This window comes from Paramormyrops kingsleyae, chromosome 4 (assembly GCF_048594095.1).
Source record: "Paramormyrops kingsleyae isolate MSU_618 chromosome 4, PKINGS_0.4, whole genome shotgun sequence".
In the NCBI taxonomy this organism is placed as follows: Eukaryota; Metazoa; Chordata; class Actinopteri; order Osteoglossiformes; family Mormyridae; genus Paramormyrops; species Paramormyrops kingsleyae.
In genome coordinates, this window is record NC_132800.1 from 46,578,868 (window position 1) to 46,600,930 (window position 22,063).

The 22,063-nt window shown below is 52.1% G+C and overlaps 11 non-coding genes and 3 pseudogenes across 11 annotated transcripts; all 14 read left to right on the forward strand.

The window, feature by feature from the left end:
• The first annotated feature begins 171 nt into the window (after nucleotides 1-171).
• LOC140590794 (5S ribosomal RNA) lies at nucleotides 172-290 on the forward strand. Its single transcript, XR_011991631.1, has one exon. It is a non-coding gene; the product is annotated as a 5S ribosomal RNA (ribosomal RNA).
• Nucleotides 291-587: 297 nt separating this feature from the next.
• LOC140590795 (5S ribosomal RNA) lies at nucleotides 588-706 on the forward strand. The gene has a single exon (XR_011991632.1). It is a non-coding gene; the product is annotated as a 5S ribosomal RNA (ribosomal RNA).
• A 297-nt stretch (nucleotides 707-1,003) lies between these two features.
• On the forward strand, nucleotides 1,004-1,122 carry LOC140590796 (5S ribosomal RNA). The gene has a single exon (XR_011991633.1). It is a non-coding gene; the product is annotated as a 5S ribosomal RNA (ribosomal RNA).
• A 297-nt stretch (nucleotides 1,123-1,419) lies between these two features.
• On the forward strand, nucleotides 1,420-1,538 carry LOC140589550 (5S ribosomal RNA). Its single transcript, XR_011990729.1, has one exon. It is a non-coding gene; the product is annotated as a 5S ribosomal RNA (ribosomal RNA).
• Nucleotides 1,539-1,835: 297 nt separating this feature from the next.
• LOC140589877 (5S ribosomal RNA) lies at nucleotides 1,836-1,954 on the forward strand. Its single transcript, XR_011991056.1, has one exon. It is a non-coding gene; the product is annotated as a 5S ribosomal RNA (ribosomal RNA).
• A 297-nt stretch (nucleotides 1,955-2,251) lies between these two features.
• On the forward strand, nucleotides 2,252-2,370 carry LOC140590164 (5S ribosomal RNA; annotated as a pseudogene).
• Nucleotides 2,371-2,667: 297 nt separating this feature from the next.
• Nucleotides 2,668-2,786, forward strand: LOC140590334 (5S ribosomal RNA; annotated as a pseudogene).
• A 297-nt stretch (nucleotides 2,787-3,083) lies between these two features.
• LOC140590120 (5S ribosomal RNA) lies at nucleotides 3,084-3,202 on the forward strand (annotated as a pseudogene).
• Nucleotides 3,203-3,499: 297 nt separating this feature from the next.
• Nucleotides 3,500-3,618, forward strand: LOC140589745 (5S ribosomal RNA). The gene has a single exon (XR_011990924.1). It is a non-coding gene; the product is annotated as a 5S ribosomal RNA (ribosomal RNA).
• A 297-nt stretch (nucleotides 3,619-3,915) lies between these two features.
• Nucleotides 3,916-4,034, forward strand: LOC140589453 (5S ribosomal RNA). Its single transcript, XR_011990632.1, has one exon. It is a non-coding gene; the product is annotated as a 5S ribosomal RNA (ribosomal RNA).
• A 297-nt stretch (nucleotides 4,035-4,331) lies between these two features.
• LOC140589454 (5S ribosomal RNA) lies at nucleotides 4,332-4,450 on the forward strand. Its single transcript, XR_011990633.1, has one exon. It is a non-coding gene; the product is annotated as a 5S ribosomal RNA (ribosomal RNA).
• A 297-nt stretch (nucleotides 4,451-4,747) lies between these two features.
• LOC140589456 (5S ribosomal RNA) lies at nucleotides 4,748-4,866 on the forward strand. The gene has a single exon (XR_011990635.1). It is a non-coding gene; the product is annotated as a 5S ribosomal RNA (ribosomal RNA).
• A 297-nt stretch (nucleotides 4,867-5,163) lies between these two features.
• On the forward strand, nucleotides 5,164-5,282 carry LOC140589457 (5S ribosomal RNA). Its single transcript, XR_011990636.1, has one exon. It is a non-coding gene; the product is annotated as a 5S ribosomal RNA (ribosomal RNA).
• Nucleotides 5,283-5,579: 297 nt separating this feature from the next.
• Nucleotides 5,580-5,698, forward strand: LOC140589458 (5S ribosomal RNA). The gene has a single exon (XR_011990637.1). It is a non-coding gene; the product is annotated as a 5S ribosomal RNA (ribosomal RNA).
• The last annotated feature ends 16,365 nt before the right edge of the window (nucleotides 5,699-22,063 follow it).

Consider the following 22,063-nt stretch of genomic DNA (forward strand, 5'->3'; position numbering starts at 1 on the left):
AAAGTACTCGTAGCAATCGTATACAACTCACCGATTTCTTCCTCATTTTAATAACGACTTTCTCAAAGACATCTTGACATCAATGCCGCATCGACGTCTGCTCTTCTCTCGGTGCGACTCTCAATAAACCCTCAACTGAAAACAAAAGTGCTGATTCTGGCCGCTTCCCTCGCTTACGGCCATACCGTTCCGACTGCGCCCGATCTCGTCTGATCTCGGAAGCTAAGCGGGGCCGGGCTTGGTTAGTACTTGGTTGGGAGACTGCCTGGGAATACCAAGTGCCGTAAGCTTTTTCTTAGTTTCACCTTATCCAGAGGGCCCTGCGTCTTGCCACGAATGTAAAGATGTCACTACCCTTTCATTTCACAAATTACCTTTATTTGTACAAAGACGGCAGTCCCCGCCCACTTTTGCAGAAAGTACTCGTAGCAATCGTATACAACTCACCGATTTCTTCCTCATTTTAATAACGACTTTCTCAAAGACATCTTGACATCAATGCCGCATCGACGTCTGCTCTTCTCTCGGTGCGACTCTCAATAAACCCTCAACTGAAAACAAAAGTGCTGATTCTGGCCGCTGCCCTTGCTTACGGCCATACCGTTCCGACTGCGCCCGATCTCGTCTGATCTCGGAAGCTAAGCGGGGCCGGGCTTGGTTAGTACTTGGTTGGGAGACTGCCTGGGAATACCAAGTGCCGTAAGCTTTTTCTTAGTTTCACCTTATCCAGAGGGCCCTGCGTCTTGCCACGAATGTAAAGATGTCACTACCCTTTCATTTCACAAATTACCTTTATTTGTACAAAGACGGCAGTCCCCGCCCACTTTTGCAGAAAGTACTCGTAGCAATCGTATACAACTCACCGATTTCTTCCTCATTTTAATAACGACTTTCTCAAAGACATCTTGACATCAATGCCGCATCGACGTCTGCTCTTCTCTCGGTGCGACTCTCAATAAACCCTCAACTGAAAACAAAAGTGCTGATTCTGGCCGCTTCCCTTGCTTACGGCCATACCGTTCCGACTGCGCCCGATCTCGTCTGATCTCGGAAGCTAAGCGGGGCCGGGCTTGGTTAGTACTTGGTTGGGAGACTGCCTGGGAATACCAAGTGCCGTAAGCTTTTTCTTAGTTTCACCTTATCCAGAGGGCCCTGCGTCTTGCCACGAATGTAAAGATGTCACTACCCTTTCATTTCACAAATTACCTTTATTTGTACAAAGACGGCAGTCCCCGCCCACTTTTGCAGAAAGTACTCGTAGCAATCGTATACAACTCACCGATTTCTTCCTCATTTTAATAACGACTTTCTCAAAGACATCTTGACATCAATGCCGCATCGACGTCTGCTCTTCTCTCGGTGCGACTCTCAATAAACCCTCAACTGAAAACAAAAGTGCTGATTCTGGCCGCTTCCCTTGCTTACGGCCATACCGTTCCGACTGCGCCCGATCTCGTCTGATCTCGGAAGCTAAGCGGGGCCGGGCTTGGTTAGTATTTGGTTGGGAGACTGCCTGGGAATACCAAGTGCCGTAAGCTTTTTCTTAGTTTCACCTTATCCAGAGGGCCCTGCGTCTTGCCACGAATGTAAAGATGTCACTACCCTTTCATTTCACAAATTACCTTTATTTGTACAAAGACGGCAGTCCCCGCCCACTTTTGCAGAAAGTACTCGTAGCAATCGTATACAACTCACCGATTTCTTCCTCATTTTAATAACGACTTTCTCAAAGACATCTTGACATCAATGCCGCATCGACGTCTGCTCTTCTCTCGGTGCGACTCTCAATAAACCCTCAACTGAAAACAAAAGTGCTGATTCTGGCCGCTTCCCTTGCTTACGGCCATACCGTTCCGACTGCGCCCGATCTCGTCTGATCTCGGAAGCTAAGCGGGGCCGGGCTTGGTTAGTACTTGGTTGGGAGACTGCCTGGGATTACCAAGTGCCGTAAGCATTTTCTTAGTTTCACCTTATCCAGAGGGCCCTGCGTCTTGCCACGAATTGAAAGATGTCACTCCCTTTTCATTTCACAAAGTATCTTTATTTGTACAACGACGGCAGTCCCCGCCCACTTTTGCAGAAAGTACTCGTAGCAATCGCATACAACTCACCGCTTTCTTCCTCATTTTAATAACGACTTTCTCAAAGACATCTTGACATCAATGCCGCATCGACGTCTGCTCTTCTCTCGGTGCGACTCTCAATAAACCCTCAACTGAAAACAAAAGGGCTGATTCTGGCCGCTTCCCTCGCTTACGGCCATACCGTTCCGACTGCGCCCGATCTCGTCTGATCTCGGAAGCTAAGCAGGGCCGGGCTTGGTTAGTATTTGGTTGGGAGACTGCCTGGGATTACCAAGTGCCGTAAGCTTTTTCTTACTTTCACCTTATCCAGAGGGCCCTGCGTCTTGCCACGAATGTAAAGATGTCACTACCCTTTCATTTCACAAATTACCTTTATTTGTACAAAGACGGCAGTCCCAGCCCACTTTTGCAGAAAGTACTCGTAGCAATCGTATACAACTCACCGCTTTCTTCCTCATTTTAAGAACGACTTTCTCAAAGACATCTTGACATCAATGCCGCATCGACGTCTGCTCTTCTCTCGGTGCGACTCTGAATTAACCCTCAACTGAAAACAAAAGTGCTGATTCTGGCTGCTTCCCTCGCTTACGGGCATACCGTTCCGACTGGGCCCGATCTCGTCTGATCTCAGAAGCTAAGCGGGGCCGGGCTTGGTTAGTACTTGGTTGGGAGACTGCCTGGGATTACCAAGTGCCGTAAGCTTTTTCTTACTTTCACTTTATCCCGAGGGCCCTGCGTCTTGCCCCGAATGTAAAGATGTCACTCCCCTTTCATTTCACAAATTAATTTTATTTGTACAACGACGGCAGTCCCCGCCCACTTTTGCAGAAAGTACTCGTAGCAATCGTATACAACTCACCGCTTTCTTCCTCATTTTAAGAATGACTTTCTCAAAGACATCTTGACATCAATGCCGCATCGACGTCTGCTCTTCTCTCGGTGCGACTCTCAATTAACCCTCAACTGAAAACAAAAGTGCTGATTCTGGGAGCTTCTCTCGCTTACGGCCATACCGTTCCGACTGCGCACGATCTCGTCTGATCTCGGAAGCTAAGCGGGGCCGGGCTTGGTTAGTACTTGGTTGGGAGACTGCTTGGGATTACCAAGTGCCGTAAGCTTTTTCTTACTTTCACTTTATCCCGAGGGCCCAGCGTCTTGCCACGAATGTAAAGCTGTCACTCCCCTTTCATTTCACAAATTACCTTTGTTTGTACAACGACGGCAGTCCCAGCCCACTTTTGCAGAAAGTACTCGTAGCAATCGTATACAACTCACCGCTTTCTTCCTCATTTTAATAACGACTTTCTCAAAGACATCTTGACATCAATGCCGCATCGACGTCTGCTCTTCTCTCGGTGCGACTCTCAATAAACCCTCAACTGAAAACAAAAGTGCTGATTCTGGCCGCTTCCCTCGCTTACGGCCATACCGTTCCGACTGCGCCCGATCTCGTCTGATCTCGGAAGCTAAGCGGGGCCGGGCTTGGTCAGTACTTGGTTGGGAGACTGCCTGGGAATACCAAGTGCCGTAAACTTTTTCTTAGTTTCACCTTATCCAGAGGGCCCTGCGTCTTGCCACGAATGTAAAGATGTCACTACCCTTTCATTTCACAAATTACCTTTATTTGTACAAAGACGGCAGTCCCCGCCCACTTTTGCAGAAAGTACTCGTAGCAATCGTATACAACTCACCGATTTCTTCCTCATTTTAATAACGACTTTCTCAAAGACATCTTGACATCAATGCCGCATCGACGTCTGCTCTTCTCTCGGTGCGACTCTCAATAAACCCTCAACTGAAAACAAAAGTGCTGATTCTGGCCGCTTCCCTCGCTTACGGCCATACCGTTCCGACTGCGCCCGATCTCGTCTGATCTCGGAAGCTAAGCGGGGCCGGGCTTGGTCAGTACTTGGTTGGGAGACTGCCTGGGAATACCAAGTGCCGTAAGCTTTTTCTTAGTTTCACCTTATCCAGAGGGCCCTGCGTCTTGCCACGAATGTAAAGATGTCACTACCCTTTCATTTCACAAATTACCTTTATTTGTACAAAGACGGCAGTCCCCGCCCACTTTTGCAGAAAGTACTCGTAGCAATCGTATACAACTCACCGATTTCTTCCTCATTTTAATAACGACTTTCTCAAAGACATCTTGACATCAATGCCGCATCGACGTCTGCTCTTCTCTCGGTGCGACTCTCAATAAACCCTCAACTGAAAACAAAAGTGCTGATTCTGGCCGCTTCCCTCGCTTACGGCCATACCGTTCCGACTGCGCCCGATCTCGTCTGATCTCGGAAGCTAAGCGGGGCCGGGCTTGGTCAGTACTTGGTTGGGAGACTGCCTGGGAATACCAAGTGCCGTAAGCTTTTTCTTAGTTTCACCTTATCCAGAGGGCCCTGCGTCTTGCCACGAATGTAAAGATGTCACTACCCTTTCATTTCACAAATTACCTTTATTTGTACAAAGACGGCAGTCCCCGCCCACTTTTGCAGAAAGTACTCGTAGCAATCGTATACAACTCACCGATTTCTTCCTCATTTTAATAACGACTTTCTCAAAGACATCTTGACATCAATGCCGCATCGACGTCTGCTCTTCTCTCGGTGCGACTCTCAATAAACCCTCAACTGAAAACAAAAGTGCTGATTCTGGCCGCTTCCCTCGCTTACGGCCATACCGTTCCGACTGCGCCCGATCTCGTCTGATCTCGGAAGCTAAGCGGGGCCGGGCTTGGTCAGTACTTGGTTGGGAGACTGCCTGGGAATACCAAGTGCCGTAAGCTTTTTCTTAGTTTCACCTTATCCAGAGGGCCCTGCGTCTTGCCACGAATGTAAAGATGTCACTACCCTTTCATTTCACAAATTACCTTTATTTGTACAAAGACGGCAGTCCCCGCCCACTTTTGCAGAAAGTACTCGTAGCAATCGTATACAACTCACCGATTTCTTCCTCATTTTAATAACGACTTTCTCAAAGACATCTTGACATCAATGCCGCATCGACGTCTGCTCTTCTCTCGGTGCGACTCTCAATAAACCCTCAACTGAAAACAAAAGTGCTGATTCTGGCCGCTTCCCTCGCTTACGGCCATACCGTTCCGACTGCGCCCGATCTCGTCTGATCTCGGAAGCTAAGCGGGGCCGGGCTTGGTCAGTACTTGGTTGGGAGACTGCCTGGGAATACCAAGTGCCGTAAGCTTTTTCTTAGTTTCACCTTATCCAGAGGGCCCTGTGTCTTGCCACGAATGTAAAGATGTCACTACCCTTTCATTTCACAAATTACCTTTATTTGTACAAAGACGGCAGTCCCCGCCCACTTTTGCAGAAAGTACTCGTAGCAATCGTATACAACTCACCGATTTCTTCCTCATTTTAATAACGACTTTCTCAAAGACATCTTGACATCAATGCCGCATCGACGTCTGCTCTTCTCTCGGTGCGACTCTCAATAAACCCTCAACTGAAAACAAAAGTGCTGATTCTGGCCGCTTCCCTCGCTTACGGCCATACCGTTCCGACTGCGCCCGATCTCGTCTGATCTCGGAAGCTAAGCGGGGCCGGGCTTGGTCAGTACTTGGTTGGGAGACTGCCTGGGAATACCAAGTGCCGTAAGCTTTTTCTTAGTTTCACCTTATCCAGAGGGCCCTGCGTCTTGCCACGAATGTAAAGATGTCACTACCCTTTCATTTCACAAATTACCTTTATTTGTACAAAGACGGCAGTCCCCGCCCACTTTTGCAGAAAGTACTCGTAGCAATCGTATACAACTCACCGATTTCTTCCTCATTTTAATAACGACTTTCTCAAAGACATCTTGACATCAATGCCGCATCGACGTCTGCTCTTCTCTCGGTGCGACTCTCAATAAACCCTCAACTGAAAACAAAAGGGCTGATTCTGGCCGCTTCCCTCGCTTACGGCCATACCGTTCCGACTGCGCATGATCGTGCCTGATCCTGCGCGGCTCAGTGTGTGTGTGGTGGTGCTTTTTTTTTGCCTTTGCAGTTCACTTGGTTTTCCGTTTCTTTCTCCGTTTTATTTAATAATTGTTTTGGTTTAGTTTTGCCTTGGTTAGCCTCCCCTCTCCCTGGCTGCTTCGTTGCGCCGGAGGGGGAGGCTTGTCACTCGTTTTGTGTGTCTTTTTTTGCATTTATTTCTGTTCGTTTGGTTTCCTTTGCGCGGTGCGCGTTTACTTCCGGGTTTGTCAATTAGGCTTTTTTTCGTTTATTTCAGCGTTTCTTCAGTTTCTTTTTGTGCTGGTTCTGTTTTCCCTCTCCCTGGCCTCATTTTGGGCCGGGGGGGGAGGCTTGTCACCCTTTATTTCGCCCCTGATTTGTGTTTTGTTTTCGCCCTCCGTTTCTGTGCGCGTTTTTCATCCGTTGTAGTTTGCTCTGGTTTATCTTGTTTTTGGATCACTGTTCCTTTTCTTTTCTGTCCCAGTTCGTTTCCCCTCTCCCTGGCCGTTTTATTGTGCTAGGGAGAGAGGCTTGTCATTCGATTTTTTTCGCCGGTCTTGTGTTTTGTTTTCCACTTCCGTGTTTTGCGCGTTTATTATTTAGCGGCTTTTCTTTTTCCCCCTTGATTGCTGGTTTGTTTTGTCCCCCGGGCTCCCTTATTGGTTGCCCCCCCTCCTCCCCTTCATTGTTTGATCATGGCTGCTCAGCCGCAGCCATCCACGTCGCGTGCAGCCGCGGCTGCACAGGCGTTCGGTGTTGATGATGGTGATGACGTGTCGCGTGCAGCCGCGGCTGCACGGGCGCTGGATTCTGACAAGGTTTATTCTCTGGATGATTTTGGTAGGGTGGAAATGGAGGTAGATATGGCGGTGGAGCCGCCTGGTCTGGGTGACCAGGGGCCCGGTGAGTGGGTGAAGGTTGTTTCTCGTAAGAGGGCGGCGGCGGCGGCGACGGCTTCCGGGTCGGGAGCGGTGCCCGCTAAGGTGAGCGGCGGGGCCGGTGATGGTGCTGGTGCGGGGGTCGGCAGTGCCATCTCTCCGCCTGACAGCTATGCTGGGAGGGTGGCTCAGGCCGGTCGGGCGCAGCGGGCGGGTGCAGGTGTGCGCGTGGGCACGGGGGTGCGTGCGGGTGTCCTGCGCCAGGGTGCGGCGCCACGAGGCGCCTGGGACGAGGGCCCTGCCCCAAAGGGGCCTTATACTAAGGAGGCCACTGCCTCCGTAGACTTCAGTGCGTTTGACAGCGTGCCTTTGCTGGAGGTGGCGAAGGCGATATTGTTGTTGGTGCCGAAGGACGCCCTGCTGGCCGTGTGCCCGGCCCCTAACGTGGCAGTGGAGGTTACCTTCACCGCCCCCGAATACATCGAGCTCATTGAGGGCGGCCTCACCGTACAGGGCAAGCTCTGCCCGGTCAGACGCCTCTGTCAGGCGGAGCGCGTGGTCTCCTTTCTGCACCTGCCTGCGTATGTGCCCGATCAGGTCATTCTCGATCGCCTTGCGGCATGGGGAGTGGAGCCCATCCTCCCGGTGCGCCGTCGGCTCCTGCCCGGCACTCAAGTCACTGACGGCACCCGCTGCGTCAGGGTGCGTTTCCCGGCCGGCGTGGTGTCCTTGCCCTACAGTGCCCGATTTGATACGGCCGAAGGGCCCCGCTACATTCGGGTCGCCCATGACAATCAGGTCCGCCTCTGTCGGATGTGCCTCCAGCCGGGGCACGTGGTGGCCCAGTGCCCCCAATACGTGTGCCGTGTCTGCGGGCTGCAGGGGCACTACGCCCGTGACTGTGTTGCCGCCCGCTGTGCTGGCTGCCGCAAGGCCGCCGCCCTGTGCACCTGCCCTGGCGCCCCTGGTCGGGACGGGCCGGCCTCCGCTGCCGGGGACGGGGTTGACCCGGGCTCTCACGCTGGGGGGGAAGAGGGGGTGTCTCTCCTTCCGCCCCAGGACCCCAGTAATGCTGCCGCCATCGCCATGCCTTTGACACCCCCTGTGGCTGCTGCCGCTGACTGCCTGGATTCCAGCATGACTGACCACCTCCCTGCTCCTGTGGCTGGCCCGAGGGGAGAGGTGAGTGGGGGTCCCGTCATGGGGGTGGACGCTGTGCCCTTTGGGGGGGCCGGAGACCCCCCGGCCGCACAGGACCTCCTTGGGGCGTCGGGCGTTGAGGACATGGAGCTGCCCTCCGGAGCTGCGGTCCCTGTGGAGCTGCCAGTGCCCTTGCCTGTCTCCCAGTCCCTGTTTTCGGAGCCCCCGCCCGCCCCGCCCTCGTCTCTCACCCCGTCCCTTCCCGCAGCTCCGGCCGCGGGTGAAGTGCGCCCGGCGTCCCGGATGGCCGGGGGTGAGACTGTGGATGGCCCCCCTCCCCCAGCCCCCGCTCCCTCTTCCCCCTCCCCTCCGCCTCCATCTGCCGAGCCCCTGGCGTCGCCCTGGTCCGGCATTCCCCCCTTCGGCACTGATACCCTGCGTCAGCTCGATGCCCTGGACCCGGACCCCTTCGTCGCCCCGCGGTCCCAGACGGGTGCGGGCAAGGCCCCCGTGAATAAGCCTGGCAAGGCCAAGAACAAGCTCCGTTTTTGCATGGGGTCTAGGTCCGGGGCGTCCCATCAGCCCCCTCTGCCGGGCCTAGCCAACACTCTGCGGCGCCAGGAGGAGCGGCGGCAGTCGGCGGTGGCGGCCCTGGCGGCCATGCGTGCTGCGAGCCCGGGTCATGACGACAGCGGCGACACGGACTGATGCTTCATCGCCACACCCCCTTCATTGACTCATGTCTTCCTTTGGTTGTGTTGTCTTTCCGTGTGTATTGCTTTTCTGCTGCCCTGGTTTTGTTTTTGGTTTCTGTTTACATTATCCCGCCACCGTGTCCGTGTCGCCTTCTGCCCCTGCTATCGCCGCTGTCGTCCCCGCTTCACCCCGTCCCCTAGGTCCCGTGCGTTTTAATTGATTGCTCGTGTTTTATTGTGTTTTTTTTACGGCCCGCCTATTTATTGTATTTATGGTTCTTTTTATGGTTTCTTTTATTGTTCTTATTGTGTTGCTTGTCCCTTTTACCTGTGTGTTTCCTGCGACATCGCTCCACCATCCGGGTGGGTTAGTGGGGTGGTTGTCTGGGTGGGCCTGTTCGGCTGGGAGCGTCCCGCTTTTATCTGGGTATGTGTGGCTTTTACCTCCTGTGCCGGTGTCTTGTCTGTGTGATGTGTCCCCTGCCTGGTGCCTAACAGAGACTCTTTTATCCCAATGACACTGACTCTGACCTCCCTCAATGCCCGGGGGCTGCGCTCCTGGGCCAAGGCCCAGGCAGTTTTAACTTCGTGTTGTGACTCGTCCGTTGTGTGTTTGCAAGAGACTGGGTGGGATGGGCCTTTTATTGATAGAGTGCGGGACGCATGGTCGGGCGATGTCTTCTTCTCCACCGCCTCCGTCGGGCCAGGTGTCGTCGGTTGGGGTGTCGCGCTGCTCTGTCGCCGCCCGCGTGTCCAGTCGGCATCCCTGCTGTACTCGGACGGGGAGGGCAAGTGTCTGGCTGTCGGGCTCTGTCTGGAGGGGGGTTTCGCCTGCACCGTCGTGGTCGTGCACGCGCCCAATGACGGGGCCCGGTGTGCCTCCTTCTTCGACCGCCTGGCTGCCCGTGTGGCGCGGTGGCCTTGTCCTCTCGTGGTCGGGGACTTCAACATCTCCCTCTCTCGCCTGGATGTGCGGAGGGGGGCAGTCGTGCGGGCCGATGCGGGGCGAGCAGCTCTCCTCCGCTTGATGCGTGCCTGTCATCTCACGGACCTGTGGAGGGATCGCAACCCTGACCGTCGTGTCCTTTCCAGGACGCAGCGTGTCCGGGGCGTGATGCACGGCAGCAGGCTGGACTACGCTCTGGTGTCCCCTGCTGTCGCTGCCCGTGTCCGTACGGTGTGCTATCGGGAGTGTCTCGTGAGCGATCACGACTACTTTCTCTGCACGCTTGACTCTGGGGAGGTGCAGCGCGGGCGGGGCACGTGGATCCTCAACCCCTCCCTCTTAAGCGATGGTACCGTTACTGCTAAGGTGAGCTTCGCATTGTGGACTGGGGTGCGGTCGCCCCTGTTCTCCCTCGACATTCAGGCGGGGTGGGAATTGTTAAAGCGGGAGGTGGCGGCCGTTTTGCAGGCTGCCGGGAAGGCCGCAGCCGGACGCTTTCGGCAGAAGGAGCGCGCCTTGCTGCGTGATCTCCAGCTGGAACTGCTGGCGCTCGAGCAGGATGCAGGGGACCCCGTGCGGGTCTCGGCCCTGCAGGACGAGCTGGCTCTCCTCTCTGAGCGGAGGCACGCCGGGGCGGCGTTGCGGAGCGGGGTGCGTTTCGTCGCCCCTGGTGAGCTCTCTCCTCGCTATTTCAGGGCGATGGAGGAGTCCCGGGGGGCTGCGAGGCTGCTCCGTTCGGTGCGCTGCCCGGACGGCCAGTTGGTGTCCGACGCACCCGGTGTCCTGCGCGTCGTGCGGGACTACTGGGCCGCTATGTTCACCAGCGAGCGCATCGATCTGGACGCCCTCTCCCCCCTCACGGGGCTGATTGAGGCGCGCCTTTCGCCCGAGAGCGTCGCCCTGTGTGACGCCCCCTTGTCATGTGATGAGATTGGGGCAGCTATTGACCGGCTCCGGCCGCGAAAGTGTCCCGGCTCCGACGGCCTCACGGCAGACTTTTACAGGGTCTTTAAGGGGGAGCTGGTGCCCATCTTGCAGGCCCTTTATAGTGACGTCCTCGCCCGCGGTGGGATGCACGGCACCATCCGGCTGGGTTTGATTAAGATGCTCTTTAAGCACACGGGAGACAGGGGGGAGCTGGCTAATTACAGGCCCCTCACCATGCTCAACACCGATTACAAGGTGTTGGCCTCGGTCTTGGCCTCCCGGCTCAGTCGGGTGCTGCCGTCCCTCATCCGCACCACCCAGACGTACGGGGTGACGGGCCGCACCATCCTGGACACTGTCCGGGATGTGCAGGCGGCGGTGGGTTTCATGGAGACGGCGGGTTCGCCCGGTTACTTGGTGAAGCTCGACTTCGCCAAGGCCTTTGACAGGGTCGAGCACGCCTACCTCCAGCGTGTGATGGAGGTCTTCGGCTTCGGCCCGGGCTTCCTGGCCTGGACGCGCCTCTTGTGCGCCTCCGCCATGACCGCGGTCGCCTGTAACGGCTACGTCACTGCGCCCTTCCGCATGACGCGTTCGGTGCGGCAGGGCTGCCCCCTGTCGGCCGCCTTGTACACCTTGGCGGTCGAGCCCCTCGGCCTCCTGGTGGCCGCCTCTCGTGGCATTGCTAGGGTGCCCATCGGCCCGACATGCTTCGCTCCGCCGGTCTTTCAGTACGCTGATGACACCACCCTGCTCGTGCCCGACGGGGCCAGCGTGGGGGCTGCGTTACGCAGCGTGCAGCAGTACTGTGACATCACTGGGGCCAGGGTCAACCTGCAGAAGTCGGTGTACCTGCGGCTCGGTTCGGCCGGGCCTCTGCCCGCCGAGCTGGGGCTGACTGAGGCCGAGGGGGACGTGCACCTCCTGGGCGTTCTGCTCGGGAGGAGTGCGGACGATGCGACGGGGAGGATGTGGGACGATCTGACGGGTGGTGTGGAGCGGCGGCTGGCCGGGTGGTCGGGCCGTCTCCTCTCGCTGCAGCAGAAGGTGTTCCTGTTGAACGCAATGGTGTTGTCTGTGCTGTGGTTTCACCTGAGCGTCACTCACATGCCCCACGGACATTATGCCAGGCTGCGGAAGGCCGTCCTGCGCTTCCTCTGGGGGGGGGGCAGAGTCATGGTGGCTTACGCTACCTTGATTGGCCCCCCTGCCGAGGGTGGCCTGGGCCTCCTGGACCCTCTGGTCCAGTCGAAGGCCCTGCGTGTGCGGATGTTGCAAGCCTTCCTGGACGAGAGTCGCCCCTCCCTGTGGAAGGCGGTGCTCTCGCTCCGGCTGGGACAGTGTGCGGGGAGGGAGCTGGCCGAGGACGCTCTTTGGATGCGTCTCCGGCCCGGCATGGTGCGTGGCATCCCCTCCTTCTACGCACACCTCCTCTTGGCGTGGGCTGAGTTCCAGGAGCACACTGTCGTGGTGCCTGAGGGGCGGCAGCTTCTGCTTCGGCAGCCGCTGCTGCTCAATCCGCGCGTCCTCTCCGGGGGGCGGCCCCTCGAGTTCCGGCACTGGTGGGAGGCACTCCAAGACCCCTACTCACAGGGTGCAGCAGGTTGCGGGTTTGGGATGTGTTTTGAGGGTGGGCCGCTTGTTTTCTCTTGATTTGCTGTTTTGGGTGGGTTGTTTGTCAGGTGCGAGACCTCTTCTATGAGGTGCGCCCTGGCTTCCTGCCTCCCGCGGCCGTCTATGACCAGGTTGAGGCTGTGGCTGAGGGGGCCTCCAGGGTCACTGTCGCCAGGCAGTGTCTGGCAGCGAGGGCTGCCCTTCCCGCGGAGTGGGTGCGTGACATCGAGCGGGCCGGCGGCCCCCGGGATGTGGCCCCCCGTTTCCCCGCGGTGTACGTGAGGCGGCTGTCCGGGTCCCTCGCCCCTTTGGGGGCGTGTGTCACCCGTGACTTTGCCCGCCTCTACAGGCAGCGTGCTTTTGTCTCCCCAGTGGCGCAGGCCTTTTGGAGCTCTCGCTTCCCCGCCCTGGAGCCTGACCTGTTGTGGGGGAACGTGCTGGTCTGCCCGGCGGACCCTGCCTTGGCCCTTTTCGACTACAGACAGCGGCACAATGCCCTATGGTCAATGCGGTGGCTTCATAGACTGGGCTTTGCCGCGTCTCCGCTCTGCCCAGTGTGCCGGGAAGTGGAGGAGGGCCTTACACACATGTTTTTCGGATGTTCTCAGTTAACTGACTTTATTGTTTGGGCTCTGGAGGTGGTGGACAGGATCGCCGGGGCGGTGGGGCCCGTGCCTGTTTTTACCGAGGCGGGGTGGCAGGTCATGTTCCTGTTTGGTGTTCCCAAGGTCCACCCCGCCAGCACCTTTCTTAACTTGTTTTTAGCCGTCGCCAAATACGTCCTCTGGTTGCGGCGCAACAAGGCCCGCTATGAGCGCGTGGTTTTAGATCCCGTTTTAATGTGCCGCTATCGGCTGCGACTGGTTTTATCCAAGGTGTTTTTATTGTCTGCCGGGCCTCATGGCATGCCCCGGTTCTTACATGGTTATGTGCACCGGGTTCCTTTTGTGTCTGTTGTGGGTGGGCGTTTGGTTTGGGATGTGTTTTGAGGGTGGGCCGCTTGTTTTCTCTTGTTTTGCTGTTTTGGGTGGGTTGTTTGGGTTGGTTTTCTTGGGTTTGTGTGTGTGGGTGGGTCATGTGCTAATTGTCGTTTGTTTTCTGTGTTGTTCGTCGTTGGGGCTGTTGCTCCTTTTAATTGGCGTTTTTATTGCTTGATTGGCTTTTATTGCTTATGCCTGTTTTTTTTCTTTTTATTAAACTCCACGCCTGCATGATGAGGACTGCTGCACCCTGTGAGTAGGGGTCTTGGAGTGCGGGCGTGCCCCGTTCCCTGGCCCCTCTCCCTGTACCGCCCCCCTGCTGTGGTGTATGTGTGGCACTGTCGTTCTGAGTGGTTTAATAAAAAAAAAAAAAAAACTGCGCCCGATTTTGTCTGGTCTCGGAAGCTAAGCAGGGCCGGGCTTGGTTAGTACTTGCTTGGGAGACTGCCTGGGATTACCAAGTGCCGTAAGCTGTTTCTTACTTTCAACTTATCCAGAGGGCCCTGCGTCTTGCCACGAATGTAAAGATGTCACTCCCCTTTCATTTCACAAATTACCTTGATTTGTACAATGACGGTAGCCCACTTTTGCAGAAAGTACTCGTAGCAATCGAATACAACTCACCGCTTTCTTCCTCATTTTGTTGCCTCCCACTTTGGCTGTTTTGGGTTTGAATTCCTCTTCAGCCACTGCTCAGCAGCTCGACGGATCCAGGCAATTACTCTCTTCACTTTGGTCAGACTACTGAACCGTGTTATGTCCACGAGATGTTTAACCCAGCCAGTGGGCCTCATTCTTGGCAGAGTGGATTTTGCCTTTGGACAAGGACTTTCCTGAGTGGTCAGTGGATCTTCTTTATGTTGACTCATTTTGGCTTGAGCTCTGGTCAATGCAGCTGAAAATGCATTCCTTTGAAGCTTGTTTACACTCTACCTGGCCTGGGGTGCAACTTCTCCAGCTGAATGAATAGGCCACTTCTCCACTGGCCACTTCTGGAACTCTGGTCCATTTTGCCATGTGGACTTCTCCTTCAAATCGTCAGGAGTGCCTCCTCTTGTTATGATGTCAGCTATATTTAGATCACCACGGATCCACCACCAGTCTTGCACTGGCCCAGCCTTCTGGATTTCACCTACTCTGTTTGCGAAGAAAGTTTGGTATCTAATAATTATCTCGTTGAATGGCTCCTAGGATTGTTTGACTATCCAATAGATGGAACCATCTCTCAATCTTTATCCGTGCATGCTTCTCTATATGCTTCCTGATCCTAGCTGCAAAGACTGCACCACAGATTTCTGCCTTCACAGCATCTCCCTTTTGATGCAGGGGTGTGAGTTTGGCTTTGGCCTCCACTAACCGGACTTCAATGCCTTGTGTTGTCTTCCATCTTAAGTACATGACAGCTCCATAGGTTTTGTCACTGCCATCAGAGAATGTGATGCCCCAAGGTTTTCCTTTCCAGTCAGATGGTGTGAGGCTCCTGTGGAATTTCACTCGACCAAGCTGCACATATTCTTCGAAAAGCTGTATAGCTTCTTCTCTGAGGCTTTCCGAGAGAGGTTGATCCCAGGTTTCTTGGGTCAGTTTGCCGACCCCTCCTTCTTGGAATGCTTTATGAACAAGAATCGCTCCTTTCTGCTTGACCGGTGCAACTAGGCCAATTGGGTCATACAGTGCAGCAACTTGGCTTAAGAGAGCTCTCCTAGTCAATGGGTTAGGTGTTTCAGTTCTCACCTCCTCTTCAAGAAGATCTTTGCCAACTCGCATTTTCTTCTTCCTTTTAAAAAAAGTTCACTGTGGTCAGCATGTAGAGCTTGTCCTCATCCACTTGGTAGCCAATGCCCAGGGCTTCATTGTCCCCTTCCCTCATTTGGTTTGGAAGAATTAAGGTTTTCCTTTGCTCCTGGCTTAGGACATCTGCTTCAGCTCCGTTCCTCCCACTTTGCCCTGACCGGACCCATGGTTTAAGGAAGAAGCCTCCAGCTTTTAGAATCTCTTTAACCCCTTGGGACCGGCGATCCCGCCGGCGGGATCTGACAGAAATTTCGCAAAACCGTTTAAATAACTCCGCGAGTTTTTGTCATATACACATTTTAAAAATACTCTCAGAAACCTTGGACGGTCTACTTTTCAAATATATATAGGTAGAAACTAAATATATTTTTACAGCTTCATGATACGAATTGAAAGAACAAGAGTGACTGACTTAAGCGTCTGCGTCTCGAAGCGGCTCTGATCGCCCACCCACTTGCAAATCGCGCTATTCGCATGATAATAACATGATAATCCGACAGTTAGTATTGGGTAAAGAAATATGTGAATACGCCCATTGTGACCGAAATAAACAAGAGCACATGTCTGGGTAGTGTTTACACTGATCGGCTACAATATAGCACACGGATACGTCTCTGCCGCTGAAGCTTTGCGCCAGTGTTGCCACTTTCAGCAGCGAAGCTCATACCTGTGTTCATAGCTCAGTGGGTTAAGCCTGTGTGCCTGCAATCACGTGGTCGCCGATTCAAACGCAGCGTATTTAGAACGTGAATAGCGATCTTCCGCTGAGAGCGGTCCTACACGCTCCCGACGCAAGTAAAACAAAGAAAGATGACACGATTTGTTTTTGCCTATTTAACCTAATTTTTAAAACGTTAATACTTCTGACAATGGAAGTTTTGAAAAGAAGACAGATAACGGATTTAGTCAGTGTTTTTTTCATGATTCTACATAATGATTTCAGCGAGATATAAACTGAAATACACGAGAAAGATACGCGGTCGATGATGCCCTCGTCCCCAGAGCGTCAATAATAGTCACTGCATCATATTTATCGCTTTCTATATTTATATAGTCACAGTTTTTCATTTTTCATTCCATCTATCAATAAACTGTGAAAGGGATTTTATTGTTGCTACTTTTCTTGCGTTTCAAACTGCCTTTCCAAAGTGATGGGTGTGGGGTGCAGTGACATTCCAGACTGATGGGCCATTGACAGTATGCAAACTACTACAGGTGTGAGGACACCTATCTCATCAATATTCATTGTGAAGACCACTGACTTTGAGAAAAAGAGAGTGTCACTCCAAAGTTCTAACACTTTAGTAATCAAACCATATAAAATTTCTGAATGTCACTTTCACCTATGTGTAGCCAACCCCTGTGTCTATAAGCTTCAGAGCTCAAAAGTCTTACCTAGAAATGTCTATAATGTGATTTTTTACAATTTCTCAGCATGTCTGAAAATAGGTTTTTGAAAAGTATATGTTTAAAGTTGATTTTAACAAAAAATAGAATAATAACATTCTAAGAGGTCTCAGATTATTGGTGCTGAGTTTGTGCTGAATAAAAGCAAATGTATCACTTTGGGATAAATGTTTTTTAGATAGGTGAAATATTTTAAAATGTCAAGGCATGTCAGACTACCTCGAAAGTGGAAAAAAGGCCTCAGGCCCCAGGGGGTTAACATTTGCTGTGATGTTGTCAAGTCTGTTCAGGTCATTGTGGGAGGTTAAGAGGTCATCCACATAACTGTCTTCTTCGATAACTCTTCGTTCATCCTCCAAGTGAGCGAATTTGGGCAGGTTTGCAGTCTCCCTCATAGCCAACTGTGCAATGCAACCAGCGGGTTTGTCACCGATGTTAACTCTGGTGATTGCGTATTCACAGATCTCCTTTTCTGGGCTGTCTCTCCACAGGAATCTGTGTAGATGCATCTCTCGCTCCTCTAACCAGACAGAGTTATACATCTTCTTTACGTCTCCTAGAGCTACATGCACGCCTTCTCTAAATCTTAGTAGAACAGCTCTAATGGGGTTAAGGACATCTGGTCCCTTCAGAAGAAGATCATTCATGCTTACACCTTTGTATTTCTGGCTACTGTTCGACAATGCGAACTGGTGTTGTCACTGAATGAGGGTTAGGCGCCACCAGGTGGCTGACATACCACACTGGTCCCGTCCACTTCTCCATAACTTCACTGGTGAGTTTCATGGCTACACCTCTTTCGACCATTTCATAGATCTGGGTTGCATAAGTGACTTTCCATTCTGGTTCCTGGCTTAGTTGCTTTTCCATCCTTAAGAAGCAAGCCTGGACTGCCCTTTTGTTTTTAGGGAGAGAAGTAGGACATTCAGTCCAAGGATACTTTGTATCCCAGTGTGGAGTAGTTGTGTGAGCATCCTTTTCCTTGCAGGTGAGGCCTCCTTTAATGATCTCAAGCTCCCTCTCCTCTGCTAAGGTCATGTCTCTTCCTCCTGGTGGGCAGTTTCCACATCGACACCCTCCACATCTTGGCTCGCATGCGGCTCCGATGCTGTCCCAGTGCCACCACTCAAGGAACTCACGTTTACTGGCAGATGTAAATTTGGACAGAGCCGCATCTTCCTGTAGTTGCCAGGCTGGTTTGGTTGTTGGAACTGTGATTTCCTGATATCTGACAGCTGCGGTTCGCATGGAGCGAGTGAAATGGGTTCTTGACTCATACGCTGCTACCTCCACTTCTTCAAACAAGTCAGGATGGGCTCCGCCCACTGTTTTCCCCAATGGGCTATCCCACAAAACAAGATCTCCGATGACTTTGACTCTTTGAGGTGCAAGTCTTCCCTCTCGATGGCTTATGAGAAGTTCAACTTCGGCTGGTCTCTTCAGGTCTTCGAGCTGGACATCTGGGAAGAATCTTTTCAACTTCTCAGGCTGAATTGTTTGAAATACCTTTGCAATTTCATCCAAGCCATAGCAGACTAGTTTATGTGCTCTTTCAGTCCCTTTTGGAGTCTTGACTCTGACTTTTAGGAGGTACCTTCTTGTATTGACTCGCATGGTCATTCCACCCACCCCATGTACGACCAGGGTTCTCTCCTCACTCCTCAGGCCTAATCTTTCAGCAGCTTTGTGGGTTATGTAATTGGTGTCAGATGCTAGGTCAATGAGGGTACCAATCTTTTGACCTGTGTTCGCCGTCACCTGCATCAGCATCATGATCACTGGAAGTTCAATTACCCCATTCTTCTTCAGTAGCTCAGACTGGCCTGCTGTTCTGAGTGTCACTGAGGATCTGTTGGTGAATGCCTTTCTACACTGCTCTGCTAATTCTGGAGAAAGTTGTAACAAGAACTTCTCCTGTTCCTCTGTAAACTTCCCTTTACCTCTTTCATCTTTTCCACCTTTGCCCCCTTCTCCTCTTCTGGATTCAGTTTTTGGGCACAGGAAATAATGGTGGTCTGGATCAGTTCCTCCCATTTTGCAGTCTGCATTCCTGCATAAAATTTTTTCCCTGCAGTATCCGTCATCATCATGGTGTTCTAAGCATTTGCTGCATGCTCCCAATTTCTTTAGAACAGACTTCTTTTCGGACAGTTTCAAAGCTTTAAATTTCTTGCAGAAGACACCACAGCCCTCATCAACTTCTTTCTTTGTAGCTTTGGTTGATGCAGACTTTCTTTCATGCCTTTTCTCTGGCTTGTCCATCTTGTCCACAATTTTAAGTTGTTCAAGTCTCTCCAATATCTCTTCTTGATTCTTCAGGAATTTCAAGAGCATGTCAAAATGAGTATCTGCAGTGACATTATGTTCAGGGTTAACCAGGAACATTAGCCAGTCTCTTTTTATAAAGTCAGGTAACTTGCTTTAATGGCTCCCACGTTCCCCAGCTCTGTCAGATCTGCCAGGGCTTTCTCCACAGATTGAATCAGGTCAATGACTTTACTCGGCTGGTTCCCCTTCACTGGAGGCATATTGTCGAGTTCTTCGAGGATTTCAACTGAAATGGTGGACTTGTTGCCGTATCTATTGTCCAGGACTCTGAACATGTCAGCTGCCGTTGTATAGGTTGAAAGTCTTAGTTCTTTTGCAATGGTCTCACTCACACTCTCCAGGAGCTGAATCTTCAGAACTTCAGGTGAGCCAGTGGGCTCCCCCTGCCTTTGCAGGCTCTCCCAGTCCTTTCTCCACCTGCGGAACTCTCTCTTACTTCCCTGGAAGATAGGCAGAGTAGTTGGTTTTATCTTCACAACAGGTGGTGGTGGTTGGACAGGTTTCCCAATTGTGCCTTGATCAGCCAACCTCCTTGATATGGCAAATTCTGCTTTTCTCAATTTTAGCCTGTTGTGGGTCGCTCTCAGTTCTTTTAAGTCTCCCATCCAGGTCATCTTTTGATGATTCAGGGATCCATCTTTCACACTCAGACATTGCTGAGATGGCTGCATTTATCTTTCCTTCCAATAAGGTGAGGTGACTTCATAGCCTACTAGAATGTCACTTCTGACTTGAACTCTGTCAGCTTCTTCAATTGCTTCTTCTGCTTCAAGAATCGATGTTCTAAGTTTGTTCTTTCCATATCTTCCCCACAGGTTAGTTTGTGCAATATCCCTTACTTCCTCCATTTTAATTTCTGCGTCTTTTATGGTTGTCTTAATGTCGGTTTCTTGCTGCTCATCAAGTTCTGCCTCTTTATCCACCTTGACATCAGCCTCCAGTCCGATCCTGTAGTCCTCGTTAGAATCAAGCACTGACCTAAACCGGTCTGAAAGGTTTCCAAATTCCTCCTTTAATTCGGCTTTTAGCATGGTGTTTGCTCCCCTTGAAATGAAGTTGGCCAGTTTGGTGAAGCTGCTTTTTGCACTGGTCCTCTCCTGCTTCAGTAGTTTAACAGTCTTCCCCAAGACCTCTTCTGCCATCTTTATTTCTTTTTTCGTCCACAGCTTTTCTGGTATGAAGTCCTTTATCCTCCATTCCAAGCTGCTCCGTTGGTTATCAACTGTTAAGTTCCACTCTAGTTTCACTCCAAAAGGACACTCAGGGACAACTCTTGCTTTCACCTTTCATTAACTTTTATTTTCCAACTTGTTGGTTTCAAATTAATCAATGTTTGAAACATCAGGTTGATAACCTTCAAAGCATAGAGACAGAGGTTAACAATGTCATTTTGTAAAATATTCAAACAATACATGAGCTTTTTAATTAAATTAATTAAATTAAGGTAAACAAATAAACCATTTCAGAAAATCATTTAAAATTAAATATATGTAATCATTTAAGTATGAAAAAATTAATCTAAGGAATTAAGTTAAATCAAATAATCAATTTCATTAGAATGGAATGCTCACTTCAAACAACTGAATAGTTAAAACATCAAGCTCTTTCCTTTTAGTCTTTTAACTTTTTACCATTGTAAAATACATCATGAATTAATGGTCTAAAAGCAATTAAACAAGATCCTTTCCAGGTACAAATTAAGCATTGCAACTAATATAAACTAAATAACATTTACTGACCATTGGTGTCTTTGGAGTAAATACATGAGTAGAGCTTGCTGTGCTGTTCCTTTGCTTGATTGAAGACTGAGAGCTACCATTCCTGCTCAGGTGTTCTTATTAGCAATCGGCAGCCATTTTGCTGGTGCCTTCTGGGTAATGTAGTTCTCAATGGTGGTGGCAATATTAGACCTCCAATTGTTCAGTTATAACCCAACACTGACGGCCAGCGTGGTGTCCCTGCCCTACAGCGCCCGATTTGACACGGCAGAGGGGCCCCGCTACATCAGGGTGGCTCACGACAACCAAGTGCGCCTGTGCAGAACGTGTATGCAGCTGGGCCACATCCTGGCCGACTGACCGTAATATGTCTGCCGTGTCTGCGGGCAGCAGGGGCACTACGCCCGGGACTGTGCCGCCGCCTGCTGTGCCATCCTAGGGGTGGACGCTGTGCTCTTTGGGGGGGACAGAGACCCCCCGGTCATGCAGGACCATCCTGGGACGTCGGGTGCTGATGAACTGGAGCTGCCCTCCCGAGCTGCGGGTTCCGAGGAACTGCTAGAGCTGCCACAGCCTGTCTCCCAGACTCTCTTTTCAGAGCCCCCTCCCCTCTCAACTCTGACTATGTCCATCCCCGCAGCTCAGGCCGCGGGACAAGCGCGCCCGGCGTCCCATCAGGCCGGGGGTAGGACTGTTGATGGCCCCCTTCCCCCGCTCCCTCCCTCCCTCTTGAGGAGCAGCCCACCAAGACCTCAGTGTCGCCCTGGTCCCTGTTCCCCTTTGGGAGCGACACGCTCTGCCAGCTGGATGCCTCGGGCCAGGACCCCTTCGTCACCCCTCGAAGTCATCCAGATTCATCCAAGTCTCCCGTCAACAAGCTCATTAAGGCAAAGTATAAACTAAAGCACGTCAAGGGGTCTCAGCCCGGGGCAGTTCGTCCGCCCCCCCTACCTGGTCTGTCCAACTCCCTCCGGCGGCAAGAGGAGTGGCGGCAGTCGGCGGCCTTGGCGGCCCTTCGTGCTGCGAGCCTGGGTCATGATGACAGCGGCGACACGGACTGATTCCCCCCCATTGTGTTACATTTCATGGCCATCGTTAGTATTGTTCATGTGCTGTTCTTGTTGTATTTCTGGTTCTGTTTTCCTCTGTATTTATCCTTTTTTGATAGTGTTCCCTTGGTGTCAGTCCCTTCTCTAGAGCCGCTGCCGTCCCGTAGTGTCCCCGTCACGGGCGGTGGGGCCCGTGCCTGTTTTTACAGAGGCGGGGTGGCAGGTCATGTTCCTCTTTGGTGTCCCCAAAGTGCACCCCACCAGCATCTTTCTTAACCTGTATTTAGCAGTCGCTAAGTACGTGGCGTGGTTGCGGCGCAACAAGGCCCGCTACGAGGGTGTGATTTTAGATCCGGTTTTAATGTGCCGATATCAACTGCGACTGGTTTTATCAAAGGTGTTATTATTGTGTGCCAGGCCTCATGACACGCCCCGGTTCTTACGTGATTATGTGGACCGGGTTCCTTTTGTTTCTGTTGTGGGTGGGCATTTGGTTTGGGATGTGGTTTGAGGGTGGTCTGTTTGTTTCCTTTTGTTTCCCTGTTCTG